The 10632-nt window shown below is 38.9% G+C and overlaps 1 long non-coding RNA gene across 1 annotated transcript; it reads right to left on the reverse strand.

Moving 5' to 3' along the window:
* Positions 1–7257: 7257 nt before the first annotated feature.
* Positions 7258–9990, reverse strand: LOC114568940 (uncharacterized). Its single transcript, XR_003694363.1, has 3 exons — positions 9929–9990; positions 9291–9409; positions 7258–7511 (listed from the first exon to the last, which is right to left on the reverse strand). It is a non-coding gene; the product is annotated as an uncharacterized LOC114568940 (long non-coding RNA).
* Positions 9991–10632: the final 642 nt, after the last annotated feature.

Below are 10632 nucleotides of genomic sequence, written 5' to 3' on the forward strand. Positions count from 1 at the left end.
TAATCACAGCCAGATAAGAAATACAGTCTCACACTGTACACTGTAGATGAAAATAAAAAAATAGCTTAAAACAAAAAAAGCTTCAACATTCAGCACATAATACTGTATTATGTGCTGAATGATGGTGAGATTGATTTCAACGACTGATAAACCAGGCTTTCCTATTTAAAACTGGCATGGGTTAGAAAAATACTGATCTACTGTACATGAAACCTGATGTGGCCATCACAATTCTCATGTTATGTCTTATATATATTGGATTACATATATTAGATTAGAGTTAAAAATATCATATACTATACATACTGTAAGCTGTTCAAGAAAAATCCTTCATCAGTATTTAACTTAAAGTGTTAGCTCTGTGAATATGAATAAAAGTTCATTTTTAATATTGCATAAAGTAATAAGTTGGCTACCGTTTCTTAAAACAAGACTTAAAACCATCTCTTTCTTTAGTGTTTCCACAGTCTTGCATCCTGCCAGTCTTCCACTGCCTCTCAGTTTCTCTTGTCAGACGTTGGTGGGACCATGACAATTTTAGCTTAATGTCTCAACTTAAAAAGATGTGGTTGATTTAAAACATTTAAAGGAAGCACATAACCATTGCAGCATTTGGCCTTGCCTTGAATAAATAAAAGGATATGGTTTCTGCAGCAGTGACAGTCTCACATTATATATACTGTAAATGTGTCATCATGCCTGTGTCCCAGAATGATAGTTTACCTGAACTGATGGAAATTAATGGTGATGTGTCACTGTATCCAAGGCCTTTTGGTTTATATATTTTGACTTCTGATTATGTCCTGCATAATCACAACCTTTTTCTGATTCCCTCCCTCCCCGTAGCACGCGTTCATGTTGACTTTGTGGTTTTCCTAAATTGGACTCTGGCTCCAGTTGGCTAAGTTTCCATAGCAACCTTTAGCCTTATCTGCTACTGGTGAGGAGAAACAATGAGGTCTTTCACTTTCTCCACTCTTTTACTTTTCCACAACTTTAAGAAAAAAAGGCTATTTATGTGAACGTGAGCTATATTTAAAATGAGCAAACAATATTAAATATTTTTCAAATACCTGACATCTCAAATATGGTGTAAATATGGAATGTGGTGTTTAAAATAAGTATAATATTTATAGTGTATATATTATATCCTTTAACTCTGAAGTTAGTACCATGAACTCATGAAGTTCATCCATGAATGCCTTTCTTATCCAGTGCATGTGAAAAATAACATTTCATAAAGCCTGTATACTTTATTATTAACAGTTTATCTGCAATTTCCAGGTAAAATGAGACACTTAGAAATAAATTTATATTTATGTTCAACCCTTGTCCGAAGATAAACATACAGTATTGAGTATAGAACAGATAGTAATGTGTACTGTGTATACATATTTCTATTTGAACTGGTTAGTACTTTTTCAGTAAATACTGTTGTTTATATTATTATTATTATTATTATTATTATTATTATTATTAAAACTGTATAACTGGCAACACTTTTTTCATCTCAAAACAAAAAAAATACATAACTTTGCCACAAAATATTGTGTTTTCTCTCCAGTGGGTTAACCCTTCTACAGTAATTGAGCTTGGTGTCTTTAGATGCTACAATGATCCACTGACTTAATGTACAGCCTCTCTGATGGATGAGGCTGGTGCCCTTCTTTACTTCATTAAGCTGAGCCACCTCCTGCAACACATAGGGGAGGAGATGTGTTGTGTTTTCCTTGGTTTAACTCCTACATTTGTTCAATGCAAAATGTCATCATTAATATAACAGAAAATAAACTGGCCCAGAGCAGGAAATAAACTGGCCCGGATGATCCCCTGCACTGTTATCCCAAATTAGTTGACTTTACTAGAAATTAGCGTGGAAAGTTTTTACACAAGATGAAACTTAACATGTTAAGTTGTATTAACACTAACAATAAGTTGATGCTGTAAACAAAGCAAGTTTACATTAGTAGTCATCAGTCATTAGTTAACATAACATGTCTAAAATAAGCATGTTAAAGCTATAGTGCGTAGTTTCTGTCTTCCCCATGAGGAATTCTAAGTAATGACAACAAAACTGTCTGCGCATCCACATGATACAAGTCTTCCGCGATCACACACCACCCACAGTTTCGGTTTCTCTCCAGTATGCACTGCTGCGGTTTCATCAAAGAGGCGACCTGGCTGTCTGTGTAAGTGCCTGCTGCTTTCAAGTCACAGCGCGGAGCAAGAACCCTTTGCTCCTCCCACCCCCTCTATTGATTTGATGTTGTGCTGTCAAGTGACTCAGCGGCGCCAGGCAAACAAGCAAGCAAGCAGCAAAGCCTGGCGTTGGCCAGCAGCACAAACACACACAAGCAGGACAGAGACGGCAGAAGAATGGCAGAGAGGAAGAGGAGCACTGTGTGGCTATATTTTCAGGCCAAAAATGAAACTACGGCAAGCTGTATAATTTGTAAAAAGGCCGTAAGATACAGTGGTAACACAACAGATTTATACAAGCATATGAAAATGATGTCCTGGGTTTTAACTTATTAATAATCCAAAGTTCAAATCACAAAACCACTTAAAATGTCATGAAAATTCATTCAGATTTAGCAATTTGATGCATTTACCTCAATTTTTAAAAAGTATCGGTATTGTATCGCTATCGGCGGAAAATGACACGATTCGATTCAATATTGATTTTTAGGCTCAAAATTCTATTCTAAATCGATTTTTCGATTAAAAAAACGATTCTCGATTAAAAAAAACGATTCACAGTATGTAAATGTAGTTACTTTTCCCATGGGATTGCAGTAGACTATGAATCGATTTTTGGAATTCTATTTTTTTTGCACACCCCTATTAACAAGGACAGAAACCATTCAGAACATATTTTTTTCCCATGAGCCTTTGTACCGCTTCAGGCAAAATAGTACAAATAACCCCGCCCCTCCCATACAGAAAATTAACGTCCTTAGTTATCTCTGCTTAACATGATCTGTGCACTGCATTCTTAAGCTGATTACAAACAACTAATGTCTTTAGTAATGAATAGGATTACAACTAAATCTGCGTTTGAAGCCATGAAGCCATCCTTCAAAGCAAAATTTGTTATAAAGTTCATAGATAATCTACCACTTTGACCCAAAGTGAAATGGCACACTTAATAGCACTAAGATAAATTAATGTAAAATTGTGAAACTTAAAAAACGCAGGACAAGTTATCATTAAATTTAAATATTTAATGATAATAACTATAAAAAAAGCTCTTCATGTGGCCGGGTTGGCTCAGTGGGTAGAGCAGCCACACATATACTGAGAGGTTTATGCCTCGACACAGAGTTCCAGGATTCGAATCTGACCTGTGACGATTTCCTGCATGTCTTCCCCCTCTCTCTCACCTACCTGTCCTGTCAAAAACATTAAAGGTGGAAAAGCCACCCCCCCCCCTCGCAAATTTGACAAGAAACTAAACTTTTTTGTAACTAGAGTATAATGTTAATGATATTCGGCTTTGTCAAGACTTGGTATGACATTAAAGAGGAGAACTTTCAGGGTAAACTGCCCTTTGACTTTATGAAGTCTATAGCTCAGGTCCCCTTGGGAGTTAAGCTAATAAATTTGGTTAAACAGGTAACACACGTGTCTATGTACACATGTGTGTTGCAACATGTGGCTTTTTACACATTTAAAAAACAGGACAGGTGTAAAAAAGGTTTTTAACATCCACATTGACACCTACCTCTACCTGCCACATGTAACTGTGGTTCAGCCTTACTGGGTCCTTTAACATGCACTACAATGACAACTCTGACCATTGAGATTCCCACCTAACTGCCTCTGTAACAATATGCAGTCTGTGTCAGCACAGCAATGTGAAAACAAATTAGGACTATGATTAATGAACACTTCTAACAACTCCCAGACTGACCACAGTGGTGGGACTCCCAGTAAAGACTACCTCCTGCCCTCAGAGCTGACATTAACCCCTTCAGCATCAACACAGATGCTCCCTTGACTCTCATCAACCTAGTGCTGACAACTGTACAACTTATTCTACCCTATCAGCACGTTATAGGTCTTAACTTCCAGGGTGCCTGTCTGCTATAAGGCAATACAAAGAAGAAGGTTCTGTTATGAAAGGCCTTATGGAAAGTATACAAGGATTTTGTTCGCATCCTCTTAAAAGGATGTTATTAATATGACTTGTACCCTCAAGATTATTTTTCACTTTGTTGTTAACTGACAGGGCATCCTTACTAGAGCACGGATCGGGCCGCATTTTTCTGTCTGAGCCCGGCCCGCGTCTGACAGTTAAAATCAAATTTGTTTTTCATACTAATGACACATGTATGTTTGTAGGAAAGCATTTGGAAATGTCAACAAATGAGCGCATCAGCGCACACGTGGCAACAAGCGCACGTTAACACAGGCGCGCACCTACATAATACGCTTTTTAAATTTAAAATGTTCAATGCCTTATCGCGCTGATGTGACCGAACCCGAACATCATTTCTAAATATCTGTCCGAACCTGGCCCGGCGTGTCGGGTACTGCCGGGTCCCGACAAGCTCGGTTCGGGTATCCATCCTCTAATCCTTACCTCAACATGGTAACATGCTGATACATAAATAATCAGTGTCCACACATAAACATCCTCCAGCAGGATCCACGTGTACCAATGCATAGCATTTATTGATATTATATCCCTGATGGTGATTATCATTCAGCACTCAAATGCATGCAATGAAACTGAGTGTGTGTCAATATTAGCTGAAAGACATCTTTGTCTGCTCTATAGTTCTTTGTCTCTTGGTCGTCTCCGCTGATACTGTATAATACCAGCAAGCGGTAGGAGAGAACTGGCTGGCAGGGATGGTGTGATCTGCGCTGACAGCCATGTTAGAGTTGATAGACACGGTGTCAGCACCCAGAGGGATGACGGTGGCCTTTACAAGGATGTCTTTCTGCAAATCACTCACTGGGCAAATATACAAAAACTGCCCATTGCCTGGTAAGCTGGTTGTCCATCAGTGCGCAAAGTCCCTCTGTGCCAGTTTTGGTAATTACAGAAATTAAAAGGCTCTTGATATCAAAGAGACATGTTTTTACCTTAATCTACCTCATGTGTTTTTGTCCATCACAGTAGCATCCATCTAGAGAAGGGAGATAGTAGTTGAATGCCTAGCTGGTCTGGTGTAAACTGCTGTCACACACCTGTTACACATCAAAACTTCTCTAAATGAAAAGCATATGCCGATAATTAATTCATTGACTTAATCATTCAATGACACAGCACACCGAACACAAAAACTTAAACTGAAAAACAAGCAGACTGCATTAGAAAAAGATACTTTTTAAACATTAGTCTGTGAGTGTGAAATCCAAATCATAAAACTGTGTGAAGCGTTAGGGGGTGAAGTATATTGCTTACAATACAAGGTAATTACTCACATTCATCACTCTGGTTATGAATGGAAATCTTTTCCCTCCTCAAGGCAAGCTGTAAAATAATATAAACATTTACCCATAACCCAGCTACTTTATTAGTATAAAACACACCATATTTGCTCTACCTGCAGCTCTTTTCCAAGCATGTATTATGCAGTAATCTCCTTATTTTACAGTAATAGGTTTTAAATGTAATAAAGAAACACCAAGGGCATGTTTTGCTGCATGGGAAAAGTCATAAATCACAGTGTGTCTGCAGAGTGACAAATTACTGATGTCATCAACACTGCATGCCAAAAGCAGAATTTTAGCGTGAGCTGGTGCACACTTTTAGTCTATGAAGGCTAACGCTGACTGCATGCTAGTAAAACTGTGTGGTGAAAAAAGAGCAATCCCTAAAACGTAGGTACTGAAAACAGTTCCCACAGTTTGAAGCAGATAATGTACACGTTTGTATTTGGTTATATAGAGGATTAGCCATTTTAAGTTTATGGCTTTAAAAGATAAAGGTCCAACACAACAGCTAGTAATGGGAACTAAACATGTTCGATGAAAGAAGAGCATTTATAAGATCCTAATAAAAGACAGTACGAGACCTGGATGGTAGACAATACTTCTTTGTTTATGGGCTGCTTATGATATGGTTGATCACAATGTTATAATTGACGGATTTTTTGACAGGTTAGAATTCTGTTAGCCTGGAAATTCAGACCCAAATCCGAAAGATTTAGGGTCTGGCATTGAGTAATTGAAATGGCCCAACTCGAGGGGCGGCACCAAGCATGCATTTGAAAATATCACTGCCCGCAATTGGATAACACTACGACCAATCACAACAACACACGGGGTGACGTATCCAGGGCCCCATATGTTTAGCTACCAGCGGAGATAACTGGTAGATTTAACTGTCGTCATCTGTTTAGCTTGCCTCTTGCCCGCCTATATCAGATACACCAATGTGATTGGTGCAGCTCGGCTACAAGGGCATAGTTAATGAGCATCATTACTCAATGCCAGAGTGACTCGCTGAGCAAATTCAAATTGTGCTCTCGCGAGAACTCTGGATTTCCAGGTTAGAATTCCTTCCTCCCTAGAGATATCTTGTGATCAAGAACATAGTGTTTCTATTATCACACAGCTCTACATTTTTGCTTTAACTGAAAATCTCCAACCTTGATAGAAACGTTTGACTTTGTTAGTGAAATAAGGATACTTTTTGGATTTGAATTGACCTAGGATGCTTGATAAACATATATAATGTTATTATAGTATTGTTTTATTTTTTTAAAAAGAACATCCAAAATGACTGCTCTGTGGAGCAAAAATTGCATAAATATATGAACAGTAATTAATAAACAGAGTACCCTCTGTTATTAATAATCAGTCAAAACTTGCAAAACCACTAGTAAAAGCAGAAATGCTCCTAATTTCTCCAACAGGCAAGGGAATATTATAATGAGCAATCCCACCCTGGTAGATGGTTACAAATGATGAAGAACCGCTGGAAAGATTTCCACTCAGCACTCTACCTGCATAAGTGTGACTACTGTACTGACCAGAAATTATACAGACAAAAGTAAACATCTCTAAGCAATGTTTACATTACTGCACACCTCATTTACCATGAAAAAAGTTGACTGAATTCAGCAAAGACACGGTGAGAACAGGAAGTGGCGAAAGGGAAGGAAAGCTGAAAACAAGAGACACAGGGCCAAGGAGAGATACTGAAGATCATGGATTCATGCATGAATTAAGATTTTAATATTTATTTAAGAAATTGTGCAGTTGTATTACCTGCATCACTAATACAGGTGTGAGATCTGATTCTCTCAGATGCATGCTCAACCACGGCTCCTCTCTGCCACAACGTTCAGACATGTTTATTTGGACACATGCCATAAATCCAAAGCTTTCGGGGAGGTAGAGGTGGGCCTGGTTGTGGTGGAGGAGGCCTGTCTTGCTCCAATGATAATTTGTGGTTTGGTGCATGTTCGGCGGCCTACAAAGAGGCCTCAGACTGCCACTGGCTGGCTGCACCCAAGGCCACGTCCACTACAAATAGGCCAACGACCCTTATTCTGCAGAAGGAAATATTTGTATAATATAAAGTTATTTTCCTGAATTTACCTTCAGAGGTCTTGGGAAACTGTTTTAATTATAAAAGTGTATATATACACACACTTCGAGGGAAAGGAAGACTAAGTTCAGTAAGAGTAGGAAGGTAGAAAATAAAATATAATACTATACAGCGACATAAGACACATTTTTTTTTAAATGACATAAAAAAAAAAACTTGCTTATAAAATAAGATCACCATAGCAATTTATACATACAGCGGTTTTACAGAATAACAAAATTAAAGCTTTTACTGGGACTAGTTGGATAAGGATCAGCTGTAAATTCATCCTATTCATGAATAATGTCCATGATAACCTCCCAAGCCTCCTTTGATTCATGTACCTCTTAACCTATGCCCTCTTCCTGGTCAACACACTCTGGACAAAGTCAATTTCCTACCAACACTCCCTCATCCACTCGCAGTGTTTATAAACCTCCCTCTATAGAAAAGGGCCGCTAATTTAAAGCTATGCTTGTGTCACCTGGTGAACCTCATGCCCCAGGACCCCGATCGGAACTGCTATGGGTCAGAGGTGACGGTCTGGCCCCTAGCTTATCAAAGCTGTGTTTATTTAAAGTCTATGTGCAGCAATGGACGACAACAAACAGAAGGACCACAGGCAATGGAGCAATTTGGAGGCAAATCCTTCTTAAGAATACAGATTAGGCATGCACGTTTCAGAGTGTAGAGCTGTTGAAATGTCAGCATTGTCATTCCCAATCCTGGTGACGATGGCTTGCTTTGCTCTGGAATACTGTAAGGTGAACGCGCCTCGGCACCTTGTGACATACACAGAGAACCTGCAGAGAGGCTGAACTCGGGTGCATGTTTACAGGCTTTTCTTGGATAAACAATCTGTCTTGATTGGCACCTACTTCAGTACCCCTTCAAAATCTGACTTATATCTGATCCACAGGCATTTAAAACTAGATAGTTAACAATTTTCAACCCCTGCTAATACATGTATGGCCAGAATTAACTGTCAAGCTGACAATCCAAAGCTGTCCTAGATGCCTAATATTCTCCCATAGCACAATTTCCTAGATAAATCTCTGACGGGTTGCACCAAAAAATTATGGAAACACTTGTAATACTACAACATTAGCCTGGACGTAAATACATCAGACAAATAGCTTTAGGCTCTATGGAGCCTGCTCTAGGCATTCCGAAGTAAATAATTGAACTAATTACCAAGGTGCTGAAGACGCAAAAAGAGGTCTGACAGAATTCTCTGGTGACTGTCCAAAGAAAAAACGACAGCATCAGTCATTTGAGCAGGAGCCCCAAAACGACATGTGTTTACGTCCAACTGACAGAGCCCTCCAGTGGCCATAGTCATTATGAGCCATATTTTACATTGCAAAACATGGGATAATCACAAATGAGGCATTATTTTTTGGTTAAACACTACAACAACCAGTCTGTTAAAACATGAGTATTCTTAAATTGACACTAATTTTTATTATTAGTACTGCAAATCCCCATGCATTTGCTTTGGTTAGGAAATCTATCAAGACAAACACCCAATAAGGTACCAACTGGAGGGAAATTGTCAATTATAAAACATGTTCTGGGTCTCTGTACATGGATATCAAAAATGTATATGATTTTGGTCAAGATCAATTATGACCTCACAGGGAAGTCATTAGATCAAGCTTTGGGGTTCGCCACACACACCCCTGGCATCCTGACAAAAGGTGAGGCATTAATCACGCTTGACCCAACTTTGTTTTCTCACCAGTCTGCACTGTACGTAGCCACACATGGTGTCAGGGATGGCTCCCCTGGTTTATTTACTCTCATCTCTGGATATCTGGGAGCTGTGTGTGGCCTCCATGCTCCTGTGTTGTAAAGGCACTGCCAGAGGAAACGTAATATTTTACAGTACTCTCTACTGCTGACAGATCCAACCAGGGAAGTGCACAGACATATGGAGGGGCTATTGCTCTAAATGCAAAGTTTATTAACCAATTGGGACATTAATTTATCATATCGTAACAAATTAAGTTAAGTCAACTCATATCAGCTTTCACTAACGTTACATCTGATTGTTGGTTTTAAATTCACGTAAAATGACTGTCAACAATGTATAATCTAACATGATTCAAGAGCCCAAACCATCACATTCCTTAGCCTCTCTTTTCTCTACAGAGCGCACACTAATGGACGTCACGTAGTACGTTAGCCTGCTGCTGCTATAGGCTATCATTAGCTTTGGTTGATAACTTAGCATTATACATTAATATTAGGCAATGCTGCGCGACGTCATGCAAACGTTACAAGCTGAAGCTGCACATTATTCGAAGCTCAAGTGGATTTTTTTTAAAAGCTATTCACAGGGCATTTGTCATTATCTCCATAACTTTAAAAACTCACGTGAAGGCAGACGGGCTTATTCCCTTTTCTTTCATATGCAGTGTGAAAATATAAACAACGTCACGTGACCAAAACGTGGCCAAAATAAATGAACACAATTTAATGATATGGCGATTTAATTTGTTGTAACTTTACTAATGATGGGCTTATCGTATTTGATGCAACCACAACAGGAACTAAAAAAATAAAAAGAAGAAAGAAAACGTTTCTTTAGGCTCTTTCTCCAGAGGGGCAGCTGAGCCAATCAGGGCAAACGGGCAACAATTTTGCGAAGTGTGACTGCAGGTGAGAGAGGTACCCACATAGATATAGTCTTCTATATCTATGGGTACCCAGAGGTCAGGGCTGTATGTTAACCCATGGATGTATTCTCTCTTAACCATGTTTTACTAATAACAAAACGTGACCACTGTCGACTAAAAATTCACAACTGATATTTTATTATTATTTTAGATTAGCATATTATATTCCATATACATGGCATACAAAAGTGCACTGTGCAATGTGAAACTTTAGCCTGACTAGAAGTTTAACTTTCCTTTTAATAATGAACAGATTCATGTGGAGCGCTGGTGCCCCCACACTATATGAGGGGTGGAAGAAAGTCACCCCCTTTGTGCTTCACTTAGGCCTACTGCCGGCAGTATCAGGTCACCCATCCACTGTTGGATTGATTTTAGATGATCTCTCCTTCCCGGCCTGCA

This window comes from Perca flavescens, chromosome 15 (assembly GCF_004354835.1).
Source record: "Perca flavescens isolate YP-PL-M2 chromosome 15, PFLA_1.0, whole genome shotgun sequence".
Lineage (NCBI taxonomy): Eukaryota > Metazoa > Chordata > Actinopteri > Perciformes > Percidae > Perca > Perca flavescens.